This window comes from Rhinatrema bivittatum, chromosome 5, assembly GCF_901001135.1.
Source record: "Rhinatrema bivittatum chromosome 5, aRhiBiv1.1, whole genome shotgun sequence".
Lineage (NCBI taxonomy): Eukaryota > Metazoa > Chordata > Amphibia > Gymnophiona > Rhinatrematidae > Rhinatrema > Rhinatrema bivittatum.
In genome coordinates, this window is record NC_042619.1 from 363,686,420 (window position 1) to 363,712,560 (window position 26,141).

The window sequence follows — 26,141 nt, forward strand, 5'->3', positions numbered from 1 at the left end:
GAAAGTGCACAAATGTGCATGAATTTTAAGTGAATGCATACCTATGCGCCCAAATGCTGCTTCTACCACATAAGTGGGGGAATATTAAAACACATGCTCGCCAATGTCATTATCAGTTTTCCAAGTTCGTTCTTAGTTTGGCAAGATAAGGGATAGGAACTCCAAACCCTCCTAGTTTAGTAGCCTCCCTTCTCCCCTGTTAGCCACGACCCTTAAAACCCCGCCGATCTATTTCTCTTTATTTTATGTTATAATTAGTGAGGTTTGGGTGGACCCTTGGATACTGTGGCAGCTGACCACGCCCACGGGGGTGGGGGGGGGAAGTCCCGTGAGGGGCCACAGGTCAGGCTCAGCTCTGGATACACACACAGATAGTTCTTTATTTAGACAGTTTGAGAAACCACCAGAGGTGGCAGTAGTGAGTAGATGTTGTAGCCCAGCTGGGCTAGTATTCCCCAGGGCGCTGGAACAGCGGTTTCTCCGGTAGCAGTGCTGTAGTGGAGAGAACTGAGAAAGTGAGTACAATAGAACATTCACAGAGTCCCAAATATGAGAAGCCCCGAGATAGGGAGAGCTGGCCCTCGAGGAGCGAGTACCAGATCCCTGGAGGTAGAGAGACTTGTTGGCAAAGTACTCACACAGCGGCTCAACGTAAGAGATGGCCTGGCGCTGGAACGGAAGCAGGCCCTCAAGGAGCGAGTACCTGGTTCCAGTGAAACAGCTCTGAGGAGTAGATGATAATAGAACTCACTGATGGTGTCTGTAGCAAATTCTTCCAAGTACAAGAGGAGATAGGTGCAGACAGCGAGTCAGGGAACATGGGCCCTCGAAGAGCGACTACCGGTTACCTGATAGTGACCTGAAAGAAACAATGAGGCCCCCGAGGAGCAGGTACCCCATTAGCAGAAAGAGTCTAATAGGAGTTAGAAGGCAGAGTAGCTGGGTTCGGAGAGCAAATCCCATCCGTAAGATCACCCTTGCTAACTCAACGGCTAACAATAAACAGTAGGCTTAAATATCCGGGCAGCGTGACATCATCACAGGGGGATGCCCCTGAGGAACGCGCCAATGTTGAAATAAGAATGAGGGCCGCGCGGCGCGCGTACCCTAAGGTACCTGGAGAGCATGGCGGGAGGCAGCGCCCAAGCCGGTCCGGGGATGTCGGAGAGGATGGCAGGCAGACGTCGAGGCAGCCAGACGTCCATGAGGAGCAGGAGGAGTCACAGAAAAGGAAAGGTAGGCGGAGTGAAGCCGTCTGGCAGCGACGGTTGCAACATTTTATTGCTTACACGTGCTCCATAGCAGAAGTAAAGTTACATGGTGAGGGACCCCAGTGCACACTTGTGTGTTTAAGTATTTACATGCTAATTTGAAGTTGAAATCCAGGAACGCCCATGCCCTACCCAGACTGTGCCTTCGCCCTGCCCCAGTGGGAGATATGTGTGTTCTCGGGCAGCTTTTAAAATCCGCTCGGCATGCACCAGACCGATATATTCGCATATCTCCTGGTTTTGACATTCACTGGCCTTTTAAAATTCAAACGAACATCACTCTCACATATGTGTAGGCCCATTATGAATATGCGGCTATTGTTTTCCTAAAGAAAGTTGAATGATCTCTCTGTTTACTTTACTTTGCGCTTTACTAATTAAAACTTATAGATACATATAATGTAATGGTTATAATTATAAAAAGGTATTAAATTAATACATAACATTTCCAAAGCAATGTTAATAATCTATGAATAGTATCAATGATAAATTTGCTTAAAATATCAATTATTGTTTAAATCACTTTTGGGTTAAGGATTTCCTTTCCATCAATTAACTTTTTAGCATTTGATATAGTTGGTATAATTAATCATAGGCATTGTACTCCTGAAATATTTTAAATTGCAAGCACCAGAATACATTGAGATACAAACTATAGACCATCACATGGAGTTAGGTAGCAACACATGATATGGAGAAGTAAGATTGGATGAAGGAGTAGGTGTCATAGATATCTGGGTTTGGCAATCAGGTCTACTCCAAGGGAAGGTGTTTACTTGGAGAGGCAGGATGGAGGCATGGTGGCAAGGTCTAGAATTGGAGAATCACTAGGAGAGAGAGACAGAACAGCAACGTTGGAATTGGACAGAAGCAAGACACTGGAAGGTTTATGTGCAGGAATCATGGACCAGAATATTTCAGCTGAACAAGGGTTGGATACTTAGACAAGGCAAGACTACAATTGCAGGAATCTTGGAATCAGGATACTTTAATGGAACAAGGCTTGGATACTTAGACTAGAACAAGGCTTGGAAATCAGGAAAGAAATGGGTAGTGCTCCTCTCTGTCTTTGCGATATAATTTGTACCCTGGTTTAGCACTATCCCATTCATTATCCTCTTTCCACCATGTCTCTGAGATGACAGTTAAGTCTGTGTTATCATTCACAGCTATACACTCTAATTCTCCCATCTTACTTTTTAGACGTCTGGCATTAGCATACAAACATTTGAAAGTGAGTTTTTTGTTTGTATTTACATTCTGCTTTTCAGTTGACATGGATAAATTGGAATCTTTTAGCTCAGGTGAGTTTTTAATTATAGGCACTAGAACTATGTTTCTTATTATTGGAACCTCTTTGTTGGGGCGCCCTAACTCTAACAATAAACAGTAGGCTTAAATATCCGGGCAGCGTGATGTCATCACAGGGGGACGCCCCTGAGGAATGCGCCAATGAGGAAATAAGAATGAGGGCCGCGTGGCGCGTGCATCCTAAGGTACCTGGAGAGCACGGCGGGAGGCAGTGCCCAAGCCGGTCCGGTAACACTAACTGTGGACTTAAGGGATGTCTTAAAAGCCAAGGCAAGATTGCTGGTTTCAGTAGAGATATGTGGAACACATCATGCACTCGGCGTGTTGGCGGCAGTTTTAACTTGTAGGCCATAACTCCTACTTGATGGGGAATGGCCTCACAGATCTCTGGATGAGCTTCAGTGATGGCATTTTAAGGCACAAGTTCCTTGTATTGAGCCATACTAGGCCCCCCTGAGAGGAATGTGGGTGTAAGTGGCATTTCTTATCAGCTTGCTTCTTGGATCACCCTGCTGCTTGTTATAGAAGGTGATGCGTTTGTGCCAGAACTCCTGAACTTCTTGACCCATGAGGTTAGCTGCGGGACAAAGAGAATGGAATAGGCTTTGGTGTACGATATTGGCAACCAAAGACCACATAGAAAGGTGATTACCCAGTTGAACTGCTCATGTGATTATTGTGGCAGAACTTTGTTAACGGGAGAAGAGATGCCCAGTTGTCTTGTTGTTGGTTAATATAGGACCTTAGGAAGACTTTGAGAATCTGATTCACATGCTCTGTTTGCCTGTTGCTCTGGGGGTGACATGCAGACGTCTAAGGTGATGCTGAATTTCCTGCATAAACCTTTTCAAAAATGAGCTGTTGCGTCCGTCGGTCTCAGACGGCTTCAACCTTTGTGCCTCACCTTTCTCTCTGCTCTCCCCGCTGGTCTTGGGAAGATGGCTACCGCCGCATCTGCATGCCGCTCTCTCCGGCGTCCCCAGAACGGCTATGGCAAAGCCTCACGCCATGTTTCTTCTAAGGGTCTCCTAGGGTGAGCGTGCGCACGCCACACACGTCTTTATCCACGTCATGGTGGGAACCTCGGGGGCGTCCCCCTCGAGTGACTTCATGCCATCCGGGTACTTAGCTTGCCCTTGTTTGCTAGCTCATTGAGCTAGCAAGGATCGTGAATGGATGGAAAGCCTCCGATCTGAGCTACTCTGCTGCTTCCTTGCTGCCACTGGAAGCTCTCTCTGCCCTTCAGGGTATTTCTCTAACCTGGGTACCCGCTCCTCGGGGGCCCTTTGCTTTCTTACAGGTGCCTATCTGGGATCAGGTACTCCTCGAGGGCCTGCTCTCCCTGGCTCGGTGCCTGTATTCAACTACTTCTGCCTGCTGGGATCTCCACCTATGCAGCTATCAACTTAGTGAGTAACTTAATATTCTTAGTCTGTCTCATCTACAGCTCTGCTGCACTGGGAACCTGCATCCTGATCTCCCTAGACTATCTCTGTGAGACGGGTCCCCTCTGCCGAGGATCCCTGGACTGCTACCTCTGGATCACCTCACTACTGCCACCTCTTGTGGTATACATCAGCTGTATAATAAAAGACAAATCTCTGTATTTGTGCGTCCCAAGTCTAGCCTAGTACTGTGGTTCCTCATGGGGCTCCTCCCCGTGGGCATGGTCATCTCCACAGTGCCCAAGAATCCACTCAAACACCTCAAAACCATAACAGATTGCTAACTCCATGGATTCGGCTCAGCTCACCGCATTGCAGGCCATTCCAGGCCTGGCCCAGTGAATCTCCGAACAACAGAACTCGCTGGAGAACTTGACTGCTGCATTTAACCAGTTGCACGCACAGATAAATACACCGACCACCACAGGTAAAGAAGTTACACTGCCTGAAGTGACGGTCAAGACAATTGTATCTCTATCTGCTCCAACACGCTTCTCAGGGGAAGTTTGGAAATGTAGAGGATTTATCAATCAGTGTTGCATGCACTTTCCCTGCAACCTAATCATTTTCCTACAGCCTATGCCAAGGCCACCTACATCTTGTCTTATCTGGACAGAAGAACGTTGGCTTGGGCCTCTCCACTGTGGGAGCGCAATGACCCTATCCTGCATAATCTTGCCGGGTTCCTGGAACTGTTCATATCTGTATTCGATGACCCAGCCCGGTACACACTGCAGGATCTACATTGGTTCACCTGAAGCAAGGTAATAAACCTTTACCAGACTTCGCCATAGAATTCAAGATGTTGGCATCAGAATTACATTGAGACCCTAAATGCCTGAAGACCCTCTTCTTTGAAGGACTGAACTCCCGGCTGAAAGTCTAAAGAGATGCTTCAAAAAGCAGGACAAAGAGCAAAGAAAAGCTATGAGACCTTGGCTGAACTAATGAAGTTGGCAACAAGGATTGATCGCCGACTTCGTGACAAGGTTCAAGAGACCAAGACTCCCAGAAGACCCCTTCAGGGAGAAACTCTACACCCAGGCCTGTTCCCTCATGTCCAGTGGCTGGCGAAGAAGAACCAATGCAATTAGGCCGCAGTCACCTGACTTCAAAAGAGAGAAGAATGCGAAAGAGATTGGGACTATGCATGTATTGTGATCAAGCTGGTCACGCTGTACAAACATACCCTATATGCCCGGGAAACTGGCAGACCTAAGTCCTATGGGGGGACTCTTCTTAGGTCTAAATGCACCCTCTTCTCCACTCTCTCTTCCTGTATCCTTAATCTGCGGACCTTTAGAATACCAGACTCTTGCCTTAGTGGACTCTGGGGCAGGAGGCAATTTAATTTTGAAGCGTCTGGTGGAAAACTTGCGGATCCCCACCAATACCATGATGTCTCCACTACTCCTATCTTCTATTCATGGGGATCCCTTACTGGGCGAAGTAACCCTGCTCACTGAACTAGTGAACTTACGCACCGGTGCTCTTCATACAGAGACTATTTCCTTCTTTGTACTAGAGAAGGCCATGCACCCTTTAGTACTGGGGCTACCGTGGCTGCAGAAGCATATGCCTCAATTCAATTGAGCCACTCTGGAGCTTTCACGTTGGGGTCCAGATTGCCATGGTAAATGTCTGATGGAGGTCTCTCCAATACCCTGCATGCCAACTGCCTAGGTTGCCGCCTCAGTATGCATCTTTTCAAGATGTATTTTCCAAAGAAGCCGCAGACGTACTACCTCTCACAGATCCTACGACTGCGCCATCAATTTGAAGCCTAACACAGAACCACCCAAAGGAAGAATTTACCCCCTCTCCATAGTAGAAAATAAAGCTATGTCTGAGTGCATACAGGAGAATCTTCAGAAAGGCTTCATAAGACCACCCAAGTCTCCTGCCGGTGCAGGCTTCTTCTTCGTCGGGAAGAAGGATGGAACATTGCGTCCATGCATTGACTACAGAGGTCTAAACGAGATCACTGTGAAAGACCGCTATCCCTTACCACACATCTCGGAGCTATTCGGTAGACTACAGGGAGCCAAGATATTCTCCAAGCTTGATCTTAAAGGAGCCTATAACCTAGTTTGCATCTGCTGTGGCGATGAATGGAAGATGGCTTTCAATACCCGGGATGGGCACTTTGAATACCTGGTGATGCCCTTTGGCCTGTGCAACGCCCCGGCTGTCTTCCAAAACATGATGAACGACATTCTGCGTTATCTACTCTACAAATGTGTTGTTGTGTACTTAGACGACATCTTGATATTTTCCCAGGACCTGAATACCCATCTGGAAGATGTCAAAAGAGTGCTACAAAGACTCCACGAGAATCGCCTATATACCAAGTTGTCTAAATGCGAGTTCCACAAGGAATCAGTGCCTTTCTTAGGGTACATTGTTTCAAACAAAAGTTTCCAGATGGACCCACAGAAGCTGGAGAGCATTAAAAAATGGACACAACCCACTGGTCTAAAGGCTCTTAGACAATTTCTGGGATTTATCAACTACTACAGAACATTCATCAAGAATTACTCTTCACTCACTGTTCCGCTAACAGCTATGACTAAGAAAGCTGCCAACGTCGCCAATTGATCTACGGAAGCTGTGACAGCATTTCAGAAACTGAAAGATGCCTTCTCGCGTAAGCCGTGCCTCCGACATCCGGATCCGACCCGGCCTTGGATGTAGGCGTAGGGGCCGTGTAAAGCCAGTCCAGTGACACTAAGACCTTGCATCCATGTTCTTTTTTTTCCCGATGCTTCTCGGGTGCGGAGAAGAACTACGGCATTGGGGATAAAGAACTACTGGCAATAAAGATGGCATTAGAAGAATGGCGCCCGTGGCTTGAAGGTGCCCAACATCAGATCACTGTTTTCACAGATCACAAAAATCTGGAGTACCTTCATCATGCTCAGCGCTTAAACCATAGGCAGGTGAGTTGGTCCCTGATCTTCAACAGATTTGACTTTGTGCTAAAATACCGCCCTGGAGATAAGAACATCAGAGCAGTTACCCTATCTCGCTTATTTCTCTCTGAGGATGTACCTGATGAACCACAGCATATCATCGACCCGAAGAGAGTTATCCTGTCAGCTACCCATTCGGTACCTGCGGGCAAGACCTAAGGAAAAAACTGTTAGCATGGGCTCACGATTCGAAACTGGCTGGACACCCTGGTCAATGAAGAACTCTGGCTAAATTATAGACGTACTACTGGTGGCCCACCATGAAGGAAGACACGTTCTCCTATGTTGCTTCTTGTTCCAATTGTGCCAGACAGAAATCTCCGCCCGGACATCCTTGGGGCCTGCTTCATCCTTTGCCAGTACCAGACGAGCCATGGACTCACATTGCTACAGACTTTGTGGTAGACTTACCATTCTCTGGAGGTAACAACACCATCTGGATTACAGTGGATCATTTCTCGAAGATGGCTCACTTTGTGGCTCTCCCTGGCTTGCCCTCAGCCATGGAGCTTGCAAAACCTTTCATCACCCACATCTTTCGCCTACACGGCATGCCAAAGCACATCGTCTCTGACAGAGGAGCTCAATGTACAGCAACGTTCTGGAAAGCTTTGTGCAAGAAGTTTGATATCTCTCTCGACTTCACCTCTGCATACCATCCTCAGTCGAAGGGGCAAACTGAGAGAATGAATAGGACACTCAAGAAGTTAATTCGATCCTACGTTGGTTCACGTCAAAATGACTGGGCTGAACTGTTGCCCTGGGCTGAATTTGCCATCAACTCTCATCCAGCAACATCAACTGGATCCACACCATTTGAAGTGGTCTACGGACAACTACCATTACCACCCTTACCGCTTCCACTTTCAGTGTCGTCCCTGGCAGCTCAATCTACTGCCAAAGATATCCAACTATTATGGAGTAAGACTAAAGAGATACTCCAAAAAGCAGGACAAAGAGCAAAGAAAAGGCTATGATGCTCACCACAGCAAGGCTTTTGAATTCCAGCCTGGTAACAAAGTATGGCTGTCAACAAAACATCTAAGACTCAAGCTACCATCAGCTCGTTTTGCTCCTCGCTTTGTCGGACCCTTTCCCATCCTCTGAAGACTGGGTACTCTCACGTACAGTCTGAAACTTCCACCAGTGATGAAGATTCATAATGCGTTCCATGTCTCGCTACTGAAACTGCTAGTCCTTAGCGAGTTTTCCATCAAGACACCTGACCCTACACCTATTGATGCAGAAGAAGACATCGAGTAGAAGGTAGATGCCATCCTTGATGTGAGAAAGAGAGGCAGAGTATGGGAATATCTCCTGTCATGGGAGGGTTACGGACCTGAAGAAAACTCTTGGGAACCTTTGGAAAATATCATGGATAAAGAGATGCTTCAGCAATACCACAGAATGCATCCTCAGAAACCAAGACCAGGTAGGAGGTCTGGAGGGGGCCCTTTGAAGGGGGTTACTGTTGCGTCCGTCGGTCTCAAACGACTTCGACCTTTGTGCCTCACCTTTCTATCTGCTCTCCCCGCTAGCCTTGGGAAGATGGCTACTGCCGCATCTGCATGCCGCTCTCTCCGGCGTCCCTGGAACAGCTATGGCAAAGCCTCATGCCATGTTTCTCTTAAGGGCCTCCTAGGGTGCGCGCGTGCATGCCACCCACGTCTTTATCCATGTCATGGCGGGAACCTCGGGGACATCCACCTCGAGTGACGTCACGCCATCCGGGTATTTAGCCTGCCCTTGTTTGCTAGTTCATCGAGTTAGCAAGGATTGTGAATGGATGGAAAGCCTCTGGTCTGAGCTACTCTGCCGCTGGAAGCTCTCTCTGCCTTTTGGGGTATTTCTCTAACCTGGGTACCCGCTCCTCGGGGGCCCTTTGCTTTCTTATAGGTGCCTATCTGGGATCAGGTACTCGCTCCTCGAGGGCCTGCTCTCCCTGGCTCAGTGCCTGTATTCAACTACTTCTGCCTGCTGGGATCTCCACCTATGCAGCTACCAACTTAGTGAGTAACCTAACATTCTCAGTCTGTCTCATCTACAGCTTTGCTGCACTGGGAACCTGCATCCGGATTTCCCTAGACTATCTCTGTGAGACGGGTCCCCTCTGCCGAGGGTCCCTGGACTGCTACCTCTGGATCACCTCACTGCTGCCACCTCTGGTGGTATACATCAGCTGTATAATAAAAGACGAATCTCTGTGTTTGTGCTTCCCGAGTCTAGCCTAGTACTGTGGTTCCTCACGGGGCTCCTCCCTGTGGGCATGGTCATCTTCACAGTGCCCAAGAATCCACTCAAACACCTCAAAACCATAACACGAGCCGTGAATTGTACTTCTCAGTCAGAGAGAATGTGGGTCAGCAGGCTGTGCAGCCCAAAAATATGCTGAACAAATAAATTAGCCAACTCAGATTCAGAGAGAAGTCCAGGAGGGGGTATGAAATGCACCATCTTAGAGAACAGATCTACCACCATCCAGATTGTGGTATTGCCACTAGAGAAGTGAAGAGCTATGACAAAGTCAGTGGCCAAATGGGTTCAGTGGCTGTAACAATCCCCATAGTCAAGCTCAGGAACTCTTGTTCATGGCACATATAGGGCAAGAGTCCACATACGGCTTCACTTCATTCTTCATCTGAGGCCATCAATAGTGGTGGAAGATTAGTTCCAGGGGCCTGGTGATGCCAACTAAGAGTCATGAGCCCAGTGCAGTACCTTTTCACAGAGCTGTTGAGGGACAACAGTCTTTCCTGGTTGGACTGGCACAGTGGCAATTATCTTGATCCTTGCTGGGTTGATAATGTGCCAGGATGGCTCTAGAGAATCCTGTGTCAAAGGAGCGGGACAGGGCATCAGCCTGCTCATATTTCTCTGCTGGGTGGTAATATAGTTCAAAGTCGAATCTGTTGAAAAACAGTGACCAGTGGGCTTGCTGCTGTTATGAATCAGCTCCTGTGAAGGGAGGAGTTAGCAGTCTGTTATGCTCTACTCCTCAAGAAGGAAGGAGTTAGCAATCTGATATGCTCAGCTCCTGTAGAGGGAGAAGTTAACAATCCCTTAAGGTATAGACTGCGGAGTTGCAATCTGTTATGAATCTGTTGCTGAAGGCTCCTGATGGATAAGGAGTAGCAATCTGTTACCAGCGGAGTGCTTGGAGAGGGCACTCAGCTGTAGAGGAATGTAGATAGGTGGATCCTTGGGCCGATGGCAGATGACTGCGCCCCCAGGAGGATATCCTGAGAGAGACCACCGGCTAGGCTTGGGTATGGAGACAGACACAGACAATTATTTTATTAGACAGATTAATAGAACCACCAGAAGTGGCAGTAGTGAGGTGATATGCCTGGCAGGGCTGAAGTCCCTCAGGTACTGGAACAATGATCCCAGGGTTGCTGAGCTGTAGAGAAACTATAGATAGTGAGTAGGCAGGGTATGCTGTGTTCATAGCCAGAACTGGATGACAAAACTCACATAAGGTCTTAAGGAAGCTCCGTAGCTGGAAAGGGTTAGGCCCTCGAGGAGCGAGTACCTGGTTCCAGGGAAAGCTCTGAGAGAGCGATGGTAACTCACAAATGTCTGTATCTGCGATAGCTTCCAGGCAATATAGAATCTTCAGTGTTCAGGAACATGGGCCCTTGAGGAGCGAGTACCGGTTCCTATCTGCAATCTGAAATAAAGTAAAGAGAGCGAGGCCCCCGAGGAGCGGGTACCCCTGCTAAGTCCGAGGAGGCAGAGTAGCTTGGGAGTAAAGCCGAAGCAATCTCCTAGCTAACGCGATTCGTTAGCGAATACTGAGACCTTTTATATTGGAAGCGGATGACATCAACTCAGGGGGACGCCCCCTAGGTTTGCGCCCTTGCTGGTACATCAATTGGAGCGCGCGCGCGCCCTACGTCATCAGGCAACATGGCAGATCCGCAGCATCGTCCCGGTCCGGGTATGCCGGAGGGAGATGGCAAGAAGACGCCGCAGCAGCAAACCGTCCATCAAACCCGGAGGGAGTCGCCATAGAGGTAAAGAGGGCGGAGTGAGGGCGTCGAGCAGCGATGGACACAACAGCCGCAGATTCAGTTGCAGAGTCTGTGAGAAATATTCCAGGTTCTTATGATCTGTATAGACGGTTACTGGATACCTGGCACCTTCTAATAGGTGCTGCCATTTGTCAATTGTTAGTTTGACAGTCAGTAGCTCACAGTCACCAATTAAGTAGTTCCTTGTAGCTGGAGAGAACTTTTTGGAGAAATAGAAACAAGTCACAAGGGTTTCTTGGTTATTGTGTAGTAAGAGGAAAGCCCCTTCGCAGAGGGTAGAAGCATCTACCTCCAGCACAAATGGCTTGGAAGCGTCCAAATTGTGGAGACAGGGGTCTCTGGTGAATTCCTGTTTGAGCTTGTTGAATGGCATAAGTGGGGTGGTGAGGGAGTGGTGGTCCTGGACAAATTGTCTGTAGTAGTTCATGAACCCAAGGAGCGGCTGCAGGCCCTTGTGGCTTTTGGGCTGCAGCCAGTCCAGGATAGCTTTCAGCTTGTCAGAATCCATCCAGTGGCCATTTCCAGTGGCCATCTCCAGGAACTGCAACTCCGGTTGCTCAAAATTACATTTCTCTAATTTCATGTAAAGATGATGTTCCCAAAGTCGCTGAAGAATTTGCCTCACATGTTCTCAGTGTTGGTCCAATGTTTCAGGGGACACAAGGATATTATCAACCACATGGGAGTAAAGAAGGTCGCAGAAAGTTTCATTAGCCATAACTCAAAGGGCATCACCAGGTACTTGTATTGAAAGCTGTCTTCCATTCATTGCCCTCTATGATCCTGATTAGGTTATATGCCCCATGGCGATCAAGTGTGATAAATATCTGGGCTCCCCTGAGGTGGTCAAAGAATTCTGTGATAAGTGGCAGCAGGTACCAGTTCTTTTTTGTAATTGCTTTGAGCCCTCAGTAATCAATTTGAGGGTGAAGTAAACTATCTTTCTTTCCTACGAAGAAAAAGATCAGCTCCAGCAAGGGAGGAAGATGGGCAGATGAACCTTTTCTCTAAGTTCTTCTGGATGTATTTTGACATCGCCTCCATTTCTGAAGTGGAAAAGGGGTAAACTCTTCCCCCAGGAGGCATCTTCCCCAAGACCAAATCAATAGGACAGTTGTAGGAGCGGTGTGGCAAAAGGGTTTCTGTCGTTTTCTAAACACAGCCGCATAGGTGGCATATTGTAGAGGCAGTTCAGGCAAGTCCGAAGTGACTGCTCAGGCAAGAGGAATTACTCTCTAGACGTTGGAAGATGTAGGGTGACGTTGGCCTTGTCCATGATAAATAGGGTTGCCTGGAACTCAAAATGCTTGCGGCATTGGTTCAGGAAGCCCCTGAATTCTTTAACATCCTTGTGATAGCGAAGTGGCAGCAGTAGCTGCAGAATGGGTCTTGGAGCAATGGCTGGCTGTGGTGGCCAAAGGACTGCAGGCGAGGCCGATGCGGATGGCAAGGTGTCCATTTGAGCCACAAGTATCTCAAGGACCCCTGTCATTTGGTCAAGGATATTCTGCTGTTGCTGGATGCGCTGAGCCATACCAGGAATCACCTGTAGGGCAGTTAGGTGTGCCAGGTCCATGGTCTCAGCAGCAACATGTAATGAGCTTGGTATCAGTGCTGTGATGTGGTTGCAGAGCCTAGAGGTTGAGCCCACTATTCCAGCCGCCTCCCCATTAGATTCTGACAGTTGGCAGGACTTAGGTTGGTCCACAGGGCAGTCAGGCACATGAGTCATGACAGATTGAGGTCAGGGCTGGTGGCAGACAGGAGATACTGGAGATAGTCCAGAGATTAGGGCAAGCAGCAGACAGGATATAGTCAGAATCAAGGTAGACGGTCAGGTCCATGTAGCAATCAAGGAAGGTTAAGGTACAAAGCAAGAGTCAGTACTGGGAGAAGAAGCCGAGGCAAGATAGACAAAGGCAGAGGCAAGGGCAAGGCTGAGCAAGGTACAAGGACCAAGGCAGAAGCAACAGTACACAGTTACCCCAGAATAAGACAGGAATGCTGGAACACAGAAACAAAGGCAACACACACTGAAGGCTCAAGACACAACAGGAGACCTATTGCTGAGGCATCTGATTCTCCTCTGAGGGAGCCTTTAGTAGTGGAGTACCAATGATGACATCATAGGGCACCATGGCTGCCTTTCCGCCACTGTCTCTTTAAGAGTTGGAGCTTGGGCACACGTGCACATAAAAGAAGCTGTGGGAGGGGGATGGCAAGGTGGAGTGCAAGCCACACTGAGAAACATTCGTTGGTTGATGTGGCATCTTGGCCATGAGAGGCATCTAGCAGTATTGCCGGTGAGCGAGACGGCTCACAGGGCCATCCTTCAAGCCGCCAAATATAACAGTACTATTTGGTCACATATTTTAATGCCTCTCTTAAAGACAAACATGAAACATTTCATGTAATCTTAATATATGCCAATTCTTGTGAATACACCATTGAATCAGATTTATCTGTGGTGGGAAAGACAGAACTCAGGGGATCCATTTTTTGCAATACTTTATTTATTTATTTATTTATTTATTTATTTATTTAAACCATTTATTACTCGCCCTTCCTGCGTTCAGGGCAAGGAACAATAATACATACATAATTAAAAGTGAAAAGACATACAGGAGGGATATAACAAATATATATCAGCATGTAATAAAAACTAAACAAAGGAGGAGAATGGCCAACCAAAGATTGAGGTATCCCGACTGGTTAACTCTTGTACGCCTTCTGAAATATGTAAGAAGTCAGATTGAGCCTAATCATGCTAGAGTGCGTACATATTTAATGATTCTAGGAGGGGTAACCTCGCTGAAGATACCACCTTTGCATTTCCTGTGACCGTTTGCATTCGGTGACAGTAGAGCAAAGCCTGCGCAAACATAAAAACTGACCCTGTGGGAGATTCAATTTCTGAGGATGACAGCTTGAAAACCTCAAAAGGGTATTACAATCCACCAATTTTTGAAAGTTTGAAACATGAAACCTCACCTTGGTTAATGCAATTAAGATATCAAGAAAAGAAATGGATGCATGATCAACATGATACGTAAAATGTAGATTAACATCACATGAATTCAACCAAATGAAAAACATCATTAAGTTGGGACAAACTGCCTGACCAAAGCATAAAACACATCAATTTATCAATGCCATACATTAATGAAACATTTATTCAGCAAAACTGGGTAACCAGAATTCTTCAAATTTGCCAATATAAAAGATTAGTCGCATCTGAGGTCAAAGTGGTTCACAGGCATTAACTCCTGGTCTGAGTAAATGATCATATTTAGTGTGGTACTGTCATTTCTAGAGTTTGTGGTGTTCTTCCTAGTGACTCTGACAATGAGCAGCACTTTTTGATTCCAGACAAGTGGTAACTTGAAAGAAACTGCATTCTGTAATCAATATGTATAGAAATTATATGTATTATAGAATATAAGGATGGTGGAACAGATTGGAATCCTAACAGACATTAGACAGGCTACTAAAAATGTAAACACAATAATGGAGATTTAAATTTACCTAATATTAATTGGGTGAATGTCTCATCTAGGCCTGTTTGGGGGGTTAAGTTCTTGATATCATAAATGATTGTTTCATGGAACAATTGATTCTGGAACTGACAAGAGGATTTTACTTTAGATCTACTTTAGATCTGCTTCTCAGTAATAAGTTGGAACATATGCAAGAAGTAATGGTGGAACCACTTGGAAATAGTGTTCTCAGAACTCAACTCAAATTTTGCATAATCACTTGAGGGAGAAAACCAAATAGAAATACTGCAGTAGCATGTAACTTTTAAAAGGAAAACTATAATAAAATGAGAACATTAGTTGGAAGGAAACTAAAAAGAGCAGTGGCAAGGGTTAAGAGTCAGCAGAAAACATGGGCATAGTATTTTTAAAACAATCTTGGAAGCCCAAGTGAAACGTATTCCACAAGTTCAAGGTTAAAAGAAGACTAAAAATCTGCAAGCATGGCTAAATGGTACTGTGAAAGTGGTGGAAAACAGAACCAAAGGCATATGTCAGATATTTATTTATTTATTTAACACTTTTCTATACCGACCTTCATGGTAGAGACCATATCAGATATAGCCCAATTAAATAAGTGATAATTGAAGGGAGTCTTGGGAGTCCTTAAAAATATTACAGGTACTCCATATAAAAACTAATTGACACAAAAACTATTAAATAAGTGTAATAACTGTGCTGTTGTAGTCCAAAGTCAGATCATATGGAAGCTTAGAGCTGCCCCAGCTGTCTTCAGCTTTCAAAAATGAAAAAAGTTGATTCAACTTAAAAAGGAAGTAGCCAAAATTAGAAATGCCTTATCTATACAGTTTCCAGAAAATCTGCCCCACTCCCACAAATGATTAAACAAAACAGCAATGGATGAGTCATTGTTGATTCTGGTAGGATACACCTCTTTCAAACAATACCCATATAAAATGCCTTCACAGCCTTGGAAACAGATGATGCTCTAGAAATGACACCTTATGTAGAAACAGAGTTGAAAAGAGACATTTACTGTACACAAAAATCAAAAAGTACTATCAAAACATCTCAGAGATGCTTTGAGAGACTATTATTAAAGATATTAATTTGGGGGTACTGCTATAGGGAAACAAAAAGGTTAAATACTTATCAAGATCTTCAGCTAGCAAGAATACAAACCTGACTCTTAGAAGAAGAGAAGAAATAAAGGAATCTGGCTTTGATGATCTAATCCTCTTAGGTACCAATGAATTCAATGGGGTCAGAATAGTACAGAGAGCATTTCAGAATTTAGGGGATGATCTTAGACATCTGACAAAGGCCACAGTTTTTTCAGAGGTTTTGCCTGCTCATGATAAGAAAGAGGAAAGTCTATTCATATAGACAACTCTAGTGCATGGCTCAAAACCTGTGCAAAGAAGAAAGATTTAGATACATTGAAGACTAGGGCCATAGATGGAACAAAAACTATGCTAATGATGGCCTATATCTTTTGGTGTCTGGAAAAAAATGTTAAATGAGAAATTTAGAACATACATTAACAAACTAGAGGAAGAGCATGGCAGATGGAACCCCTGATTTGGGAAGTCATCCCCAAAAAAGGAAAAAAATTGGGTGGAAGGGGGAATCACAAAAAAAATGATTTCATTATTCTGCTGTTGAGCAAAAGGGTAGAAATGAGCTGGTATAAGGTTATAAGTAAGTATAAGTATAATTTAAATTAGTTACATTGGAATTTCTTTTTCAGTCAGTACAGGAACACTGGACACAGAAGAAGAGCATTTAAAGAGATATGAATAGGGATACAAGGTAGATTATAAGTGGTTATCTAGTAGGAAGCAGAAGATGTGGCAAATTGTGGTTTCTGTGGTAAATAGGAGTTCTGACAATCTAGCAGAAGGAGAGACATCTATGTCTGGGAGCCTAGGGGAAGGCCTTGCTAGAAAGCCAAGCCTTGACTTTCTTCCTTTAGGTAAGGTAACCTGATTCAAGGAGTTGGTGTAGCAGTAGCTTGTTCTAAAGTTTTTAGGCATAGCAGCTGAATGCATGAAATCTTGTACAAGTTAATGTGGCAGATGCCAGAGGAGGAACAGCTAAGAGGGCCATTTGGGAGGATTGAAGTTCTCTTGGGTGTAGGAATAAAGAAGCTGAAAGAAATTCAGGGCTAATTTGTTCACACAAAATATTAAAGTGACTGATATTCAGGGGGCATGGAGCAAAAAGGCATTTTGGGTTGTCTTGTAAAGAGGCAGTGGCACTTTCATTTACACTGGTGTAGTCTACAGATTTCTGACTCGTGCGGAATAACTGAACAGACCTGACTGAACCATACAGAAAATAAGCATGAAGGGGAGAAGTTGTTAGTGGCAAATTTTAATCTGCTGGATGTGAATTGGTGTATTTTGTCTGTTAAATTGGAGAAAAGTAGAGAGATTGTGCATGCTTTTTACGAAGCTCTGCTTAGTCATGGAAAAGGGTGATAAATGGACCTAGTACTTACAGATGGAGGAACTATCTCTAATGGAGTGGAAGCGTAGCCTAGAGGTTAGAACAGCAGACTGTGGACAAAGAGAGCCATGGTTCAAATACCACTGCTGATTCTTGTGACCTTGGGTAAGTCATTTCATCCTCTTGGGACAGGGAAATGCTATGAAGTGGCTGACCAGTCCTGAAATTAAAATTAAGTAAATTTCCAGGTGAATGCCCACTTGAGTGATCATCAGATAGCATGATTTGATATAACAACCAAAGGGCTGGATTTTCAAAAGGTTACACACTCCGGGCCTGTTTTCAAAAGGCCTGGCGACGCGCATAAAGCCACAGGACACGTGTAAGTCCCAGGGCTTTACTAAAGGGGTGGTCTGGGGGTGGGGCCGGGGCCAGAGGCTCCTGGCACAGTGGCCATTTGCAGCTGTGTCTGGCATCACGCGCCGGCACTTGGCCAGCGCATGCAGCCTACTTCAGCCCCAGGGCTGAAGTAAGTTTTGTGACAAAAGACAGAAAAAGGAAAAGGGCGGGGGAGGTAGGGGAAGGGAAGAGAAGGTGGGGTGGGGGGTAGGGAATGGGGGAAGGCGGCGCGGCTCGGCACGCACAAGGTGCACAATTGTGCACCCCCTTGCACGCGCTGACCCCTGATTTTATAACATGCGCATGTTATAAAACTGGGCATACATGTGTGCACGCCAGGTAGCGCGCGCACATGTACGTCTCGCGCACTCCTTTTAAAATCTACCCCAAAGTGAAGATGAATTTCCTACAGTTCAAAGTCCTGAGTTGCAAAAATATTGACTTTGGTGAAATGGGCAAGTATAGTAAAGAGGTGGGAGGAGGTAAGTGAAATGGAAGAACAGTGGGACAAAGGAAGCCATAATAAAGCAACAAATTCCTTTCAGAAAAAAGGAAACTGATATGGAGCATTAAAGTTCTCAATCATGTACCATCCTCCAAGTTTTTTTTTTAATGCTGTCTATGAAAAATCTTTTAGCACAACCTTTTACTTTACTTTTACAACCCAATTTTCCAAAAGTGAGGTGGATATGCCATCATTTATGGAAGTATGTGTTTGTATGGGAATAGTAAAACCGAAAATGGACAAAGCCATGGAGCTGAATGGGATGTATCCTAGAATACTACAGGAGCACAGACAACTTCTGGTGGGACAACTGAAAGAGCTATTCAATAGATCTTTGGAGAAGGAAGTGGTTCGATGAGACTGAAGAAGGGCAGATAAAAGTGGTAACAGACAGAGGCTTGGAAACTACAGTCCAGTTAATCTTATGCTGGCAGTGGGAAAATTAATGGAGGCTCTCCTGAAAGAAATGATAGTAAACTATCCACAATCCAGTGGGCTGCAGGATTCAGTGCAGCATGGTTTTACTGGAGGCTGATTGTATCAAGCGAACCTGATTGATTCTTTGATTAGGTGACAAAGAAATTAGAGGGTATGCACTGGATGTGGTTTATTTGGATTTTAGCAAAGCTTGTTCAGTCCCACATAGGAGGATTATGAATAAACTGAGCAGCCTGGGAATGGATCTCAAGGTAGAAGACTAGATTAAAAACTGGTTGAGTGATAGACAACAGAGGGTAGTAAATGGAATTTATTCTGAGATAAAAACTGTGATTAAGAGCATAAGAATTTAAGAAACATAAGAAATTGCCATACTGTGTCAGACCAAGGGTCCATCAAGTCCAGCATCCTGTTTCTAACAATGGCCAATCCAGGTTACAAGTACATGGCAAGTAACCAAGCACTAAGCAGATCCCATGCTATTGATGCCAGTAATAGCAGTGGTTATTCCCTAAGTCAGCTTGATTAATAGCAGTTAATGGACTTCTCCAAGAACTTATCTAAACCTTTTTTAAACCCAGCTACACTAACAGCACTAACCACATCCTCTGGCAACAAATTCCAGAGCTTAATTGTGCATTGAGTGAAAAATAATTTTCTCCGATTAGTTTTAAATGTGTTACTAGCTAACTTCATGGAGTGCCCCCTAGTCCTTCTATTATCCAAAAGAGTAAATAACTGATTTACATTTACCCGTTCTAGACCTCTCATGATTTTAAAGACCTCTCTCATATCCCCCCTCAGCTGGCTCTTCTCCAAGCTGAACAGCCTCAACCTCTTTAGCCTTTCCTCATAGGGGAGCCATTCCATCCCCTTTATCATTTTGGACACCCTTCTGTGTGCCTTCTCCATTGCAATTATATTCCTTTTGAGATGTGGCGCCCAAAATTGTACACAGTACTCAAGGTGCGGTCTCACCATGGAGCGATACAGAGGCATCATGACATTTTCAATTTTATTCACTAATAATTCCTAACATTCTGTTTGCTTTTTTGACTGCTGCAGCCCACTGAGCTGACGATTTCAATGTATTATTCACTATGACGCCTAGATCTTTTTCCTGGGTGGTAGCTCCCAATATGTGACTCAACATCGTGTAACTATAGCATGGGCTATTTTTCCCTATATGCATCACCTTGCACAGTCTCTCATGAACTGGTCATGGGGGCAATTCTGTCCAATATTTTTATGAGAGATTTTGAGGAAATGTTAGTTGAAAAAGCCTGTCTTTTTGTACATGACTTTCAAATCTGCAAAAAAGTGGATACAACTGAGGGAGTAACCAAAATGTGAATCGATCTAAGAAAACTTGAGGAGTGGTCATATGCTTGGCAGTTGAGATTCAATGTAAAAAATGTGCAAAGGCTAGTATTAGGATGTAAAAATCCAAAAAACAATAATGAGATGTTGGGTGAGAAGCTGTTGTGTTCTGACCAGAAAAAAGACCCAGGTTTGATAGAGTCTGAGAATCTCAAGATATTGAAACAATGTGACAAGGTAATGGCTAGAGCCAGAGAATCCTGGGATACATAGAGGCAAGGCATAAACAGCAGGAAAAAAGGAAGTGACCATGCCACTGAACAAATCATTGGTGAGGCATTTGCATTTGTGTTCAGTTCTTGGGATTGCATCTCAAGATAGAGGGGCTGGAAACAGTTCAGAAAAAGGCAGCTAAAATGGTTTAAGGTCTTCATCAGAAGCTATATGAGATGATACCTGAGGATCTAAAAATGCATTACCTAGAGGAGAGGAAAAGCAGAGAGATATCTATTTAATCTTTGGGTACTTGTAACTTGGATTGTCCACTGTTGGAAGCAGAATGCTGGGCTTGATGGACCTTTGGTCTGGCCCAGTATGTCAACTTCCTATGTTCTTATGATATGATACAGACTTTTAAATACTTGAAAGGCATTAATGCATAAGAAGCAAACCTTTTTCAATGGAAAATAAACTAGAGGGCATGATATGAAGCTCCAAAGGGCCAATGTCAGAAAATATTTGTTCATGTAAAGAGTAGCAAATACCTGGCATGCCTTCCCAGTGGAGGTGGTAGAGACAAAATCAGGACCAAAATTCAAAAAGGCAGGGATAAACAGTGACTCTCTAGGTGGTGATAAAGCACTGGATTAACCTGCATGGAACCCTAAAAACCTTGCTGGGTAGACTGGATGGGCCATTTGTGTCTTTTTCTGTTGTCATTTATTATCATACAATAAGAGAGAGCATAAACACTGACAAATTATATGTAAAATGTTAATGAGAAAGATCTAAAAGAGAAATTGAAGAGTAGCTTGCTAGAGGCAAAAGTAATATTTTTTTTCAAGTATATCAAAAACAAGTCTGCGGGGGACTTAGTTGGACCTTTAGATGATCAGGTGATAAAGGCAGCACTCAGAAAAGAAAAGGCTATAGCAGAAAAGCTAAATACTTTTTTTCTGTCAGTCTTCACTGTGGAGAATGTCCAGGGGATACCCATTAGGGATGTGAATCGTTTTAGGACGATTAAAATTATCGTCCGATAATTTTAATATCGTCTTAAACCGTTATGGAACACAATACAATACAGATTCTAACGATTTATCGTTATAAATCGTTAGAATCGTGAGCCGGCACACTAAAACCCCCTAAAACCCACCCCCGACCCTTTAAATTAAATCCCCCACCCTCCCGAACCCCCCCCAAATAACTTAAATAACCTGCGGGTCCAGCGGCGGTCCGGAACGGCAGCGGTCTGGAACGGGCTCCTGCTCCTGCATCTTGTCGTCTTCGGCCGGCGCCATTTTCCAAAATGGCGCCGAAAAATGGCGGCGGCCATAGACGAAAAAGATTGGACGGCAGGAGGTCCTTCCGGACCCCCGCTGGACTTTTGGCAAGTCTCGTGGGGGTCAGGAGGCCCCCCACAAGCTGGCCAAAAGTTCCTGGAGGTCCAGCGGGGGTCAGGGAGCGATTTCCCGCCGCGAATCGTTTTCGTACGGAAAATGGCGCCGGCCATACGCGTATGGCCGGCGCCATTTTCCGTACGGAAAATGGCGCCGGCAGGAGATCGACTGCAGGAGGTCGTTCAGCGAGGGTTCCGGCGCCTCGCTGAACGACCTCCTGCAGTCGATCTCCTGCCGGCGCCATTTTCCGTACGAAAACGATTCGCGGCGGGAAATCGCTCCCTGACCCCCGCTGGACCTCCAGGAACTTTTGGCCAGCTTGTGGGGGGCCTCCTGACCCCCACGAGACTTGCCAAAAGTCCAGCGGGGGTCCGGAAGGACCTCCTGCCGTCCAATCTTTTTCGTCTATGGCCGCCGCCATTTTTCGGCGCCATTTTGGAAAATGGCGCCGGCCGAAGACGACAAGATGCAGGAGCAGGAGCCCGTTCCGGACCGCTGCCGTTCCGGACCGCCGCTGGACCCGCAGGTTATTTAAGTTATTTGGGGGGGGGGGGTTCGGGAGGGGGGGGGATTTAATTTAAAGGGTCGGGGGTGGGTTTTAGGGGGTTTTAATGTGCCGGTTTTTCGATTTTTCGATTTTTCGATTTTTTAACGATTTTTAACGATTTTTCACGATATTTTACCCCCCAAACGGCAACAATACGATTCCCTCCCCCTCCCAGCCGAAATCGATCGTTAAGACAATCGAGGACACGATTCACATCCCTACCAGAGCCATGTTTTTTGGTAATAATTTGGAGGAACTGCAATAAATACCAAGAATAAGAAAGTGATGCTAGAGCAAATTGGCAAAATATTTATTAGGAAATCCCCAGGAACTGAGGTTGTCTACCTAGAATCTGGAAAGTATTCAGTTATGAAATTGCATACCTGCTATTGATGATCTATAACCTAACAATAAAATCTGTCTCTGTATCTGAAGACTGAAGATTAGCCAGTATAACACGATCTTTTTAAAAGTGTTCCAGGTTGATCCAGGAAACTACAGAAGAGTAAGCCTGACATCAAAGCTGGGTAAAATGGTAGAAGCTTTTGTTAAGAACAAAAATTACTGGGCATAAGGACAAATGCAACTTAAAAGGGAAGAGCCAGCATTGTTTTAGCAAAGGCAAGTCATGCATTCTAAATCTATTAGAATTCTTTGAAGGTATAAAAAATAAGCATGTGGACAAGGTCAAGCCGGTTAATAACATATCTGGATTTTCAGAAGGCATTTGACAAAAACCCCCATGAGAGACCTCTCAGAAAAGTAGTCATGGAATGTAGGCTATGTCCTATTGTGAATTGGTAACTGGCTAAAAGATAAGGAACAGAGTAGGACTAAATGGGCAGTTAAACCTAATAGAGAAATATGAATAGTTCCGCGGTCGTGGCCTGCCATGACCGTGGTCCCCTACCTTGCCCGCAGCGGTTCCCCACCGCGGGAGCCCCGGGAGAGGGCACTGACTTCAGGCCGTCGCTCCGGCACGGCACTCGGTGCTGCTCGCTGCAGGGGGAGCCGTCCCTGCTCCCCCTTCGCGGCTTCCAGCAGCATCTCTCCTCTGCGGGGGAAATCAAAGATGGCCGCCACCATCCTTAGGCGCGAGGCCGCGCCTCCTTCACAGATTTAAAGGGACCTGATCCCTTTAACCAGCTTCACCTGTTCCTGATCAGCCTAAGCAGGGGAAGTATAAAGGGAGGCTTCCTCTGCTCATTCACTGACTTGGCAACGTTCTCCAGCGCTGTAGTCTGCTTGCTTCGGTGAGTTCCTTGTGCTTTGGATCCTTGTTCCTGTTACGTCTTGGTGTTCCCAGTTCCTGACTTCGAATTGGCTTACGGTGATTCTCTGGTTTGTGACTTCGGATTGGCAAGCGGTGATTCTCTGGTGTGTGACTTCGGACTGGCAAGTGGTGATTCCTCGGTGCGTGACCTCGGACTGGTAAGCGACGACCCTCTGGCACTTGACCTTGGACTTCTTCTGGACTACCATCTCCAAGGGCCCGCCTAAGTCCCAGCGGTCCGGGTCCCTACAGGCTCCTCCCGGAGGGACCGCGGGCTTCCAGGGCGAAGCTCCAGTCAGCCCTTGCACCGATACCTTGACCTCTCAAAGGTCCACCTAAGTCTCAGCGGTCTGGGTCCCTACGGGCTCCTCCTGGGGGGATCGCAGACTTCCAGTGGCGAAGACACAGGTCCTCTTCTCATTTCTTCACCTGCCTCCGCAGTCGTCTCAGTCTTCAGTGCCGAGGGTCAGCTGGTCTCGTCTTCTGCTCTGCCTCGCCACCCGACGAGAGAACCTACGGATCTTCCGCAAGGTTCTTCCTCCCGTCGATCTTCCTCCCATCGATCCAAGGGTTCACAAGCCTGAGCATAACAAATAGTGGTGTGTCCCAGAGATTTGTACTGGGATGCACTATTGTTTTTGTCCATTCAATGATTTGAAAAAGGGAGCCTCAAGTGAGGTGATAAAATAAGCTAATAACAAGCAATTCAAAATGTGAGCAGATCCTGAGGAACTGCAGGAGGAACTTGCAAGACTGAATAAGTGGACACCTAAATGGCAAATGAAATTCAGTGTGAAAAGGGGTAATATGGTGTATATGGGGGACAATAATCCTACCTATTCATACACAATGTTGGGTTCCACATTAGGAGCACCCTGGAAAAGAACTGTTGCGATCAGCGCAGGCCGACCCCCACCATCGACCGCACTCACCGGCAGTGATGGCCGCGGCAGGGAGCCGGCGTCCCGGCCCCTGCATCGCGGCTCTTTCGGCTCTCCTCTGGTCCAGCTGATGGCCGCAGGAAGCGGCAGACGCAGCTCTCCTTGACGCTCCCCGCGCTGCCTTCCTCGGCAGCAGAGACGGCAGGAAGTCAGCAGCATGGCTTCGGCAAAGCCAGCCTTAGCCTCAGCCAGACGCGGGTGTTCGGCTCCTCCCCCTTCTTAAAGGAGCCACAGCAGGAAGTCGTCTTAGGCTCCAGGAACCACTTCCTCTCCAGGACTATTTAAGGAGGCTTCAGAGATTCTCCAGTGCCTTGCAATAGGTCCTGCTTGGTGTGTTGTCCTGCCTTGCTTGCCAGCCTTGAATCTTGCTTCAGATCCTGGATTTCGCTTTGCCTGCTGCCTGCCTTGAACCTTGCTTCAGATACTGGACTTTGCTTTGCCTGCCGCCTGCCTTGAACCTTGCTTCGGATACTGGACTTTGCTTCACCTGCCGCCTGCCTTTGACCCTGCTTCGAATACTGGACCTTGTCTCATCGCCACCTGCACCGACTCCGGTTTGTCTTCTCCTCTGCACACCTGTGGACTTCGTTCAACGACTGTCTACCCAGAGGTCCATCTCCCGCCAACAAGGAATCAGGGTAAGCCTTTCACACCTAGTCATTGCGGCCCAAGGATTCACCAATTCTTCGAATCGTAACAAGAACAATATATTGAAATCCACCACTCAGTATGCAGCAAGTCAAAAACTGCAAATAGAATGTTAGAAATTATTTGGAAAAGAATAGAGAATAAAATTGAGAATATCATTATATCTCTGTAAATCTATGGTGAGACCACACCTTGGGGCTGATGTAATGAGACCCGTGGTGAAATCGGCACTACTTTTCAGAGCGTATTTTTTTAGCATGTGCAGCAAAAGCAGGCGCCTCCTCAGGATGTAATGTGCAAATGAGATGCACAGAAAATCTGCGCAAAACAAATATCCAGGCAGTTATGTATGGTACAACACACACTGAAGGCCTATGCAATAAACTGCACATAAACCCGCATTAATGTGGTGACCTGCGATTGATTCTCGATGGAAAGCCTTTAAGACAGTAGTGAGTTAGTGGTCTGGGAGTAGGACTGAAGGTGAGTAGAACAATGTCTAACCCATTCATTATCCATCACTGACTGTGTGGGAGCTATAATGGCAGATGCTGGTGAGCAGGGGAAATGCAGCAGAGATTTGGGACTACAAAAGCATTCAGCATTTCTGACATGTGCCCGTTCCCTCTCCATTGTCTCTTTTGACTTCTGCCGCTTAATTTTTTGACCTCCAGACAAGCACTTAAACTTAACTTCTGCCCTGACCCAGGCGCTAAAAAACCTGCTTAAAAAAAAATCCGCACTAACGCCAGTGCAGCTCTCTACTTTGCTCATGAATAGTTAATTGCCTCCTTTGCATGGCATTAGCATGGACTCGTGCTAAACCAGCCGCGGCTTTTTAGGCAGGTTTGTGCACACGGTTTTTCCATGCTAACCACATTATTACATACACGCATAAGATTAGTGCAGGAAAACGCATATAATACCACATGCAAAAACCCACGACAGGTCTACTGCAGTTTATTACATTGGCCCCCCTGGTTGCTTCTTTTCAAAAGATACAACTGAACTAGAAAAGATACAGCGAAGGTCACCAAAAATAATAGAGGAGATGGGGCAGCTTCCATGTGAAGAAAGTCTTAACAGGTTCTGGCACTTCAGTTTGGAAAAGAGATGACCAAGAGGGGATATGATAGAGATTTATAAAATCTTGAGTGCTGTGGTACACATTAATAGGGATCAGTTATTTCCTCTTTCAGAAGCACCAGGGCTAGAAGGCACTCCATGAAATGAAAGGTTAGCAGTTTTAAGGCAAATTTGCTGAAGTATTTGTTTGTCCAACAGTCATTTAAACTGTGGGATTTGTTGCTTGGAGAATGTGGTCAAGACATCTTGCTTAAGCTCAGTTTAAAAAGGTTTGAACAGTTTCTGGAGGAAAAGTCCATAAACTTGTATTAGCCCAGTGGACCTGTGGAAAGCCATCACTTATTCCTGGAAGTGAGGAACAAGAAATGGATCTACCTTTGGGAT

General features: G+C 45.8%; 1 protein-coding gene across 1 annotated transcript in view; it reads left to right on the forward strand.

Annotated features, from left to right (window-relative positions):
* The window catches only part of ABCC4 (ATP binding cassette subfamily C member 4), a 1,099,276-nt gene that overhangs the window by 910,827 nt on the left and 162,308 nt on the right, over window positions 1-26,141 (forward strand). The window lies entirely within an intron of this gene.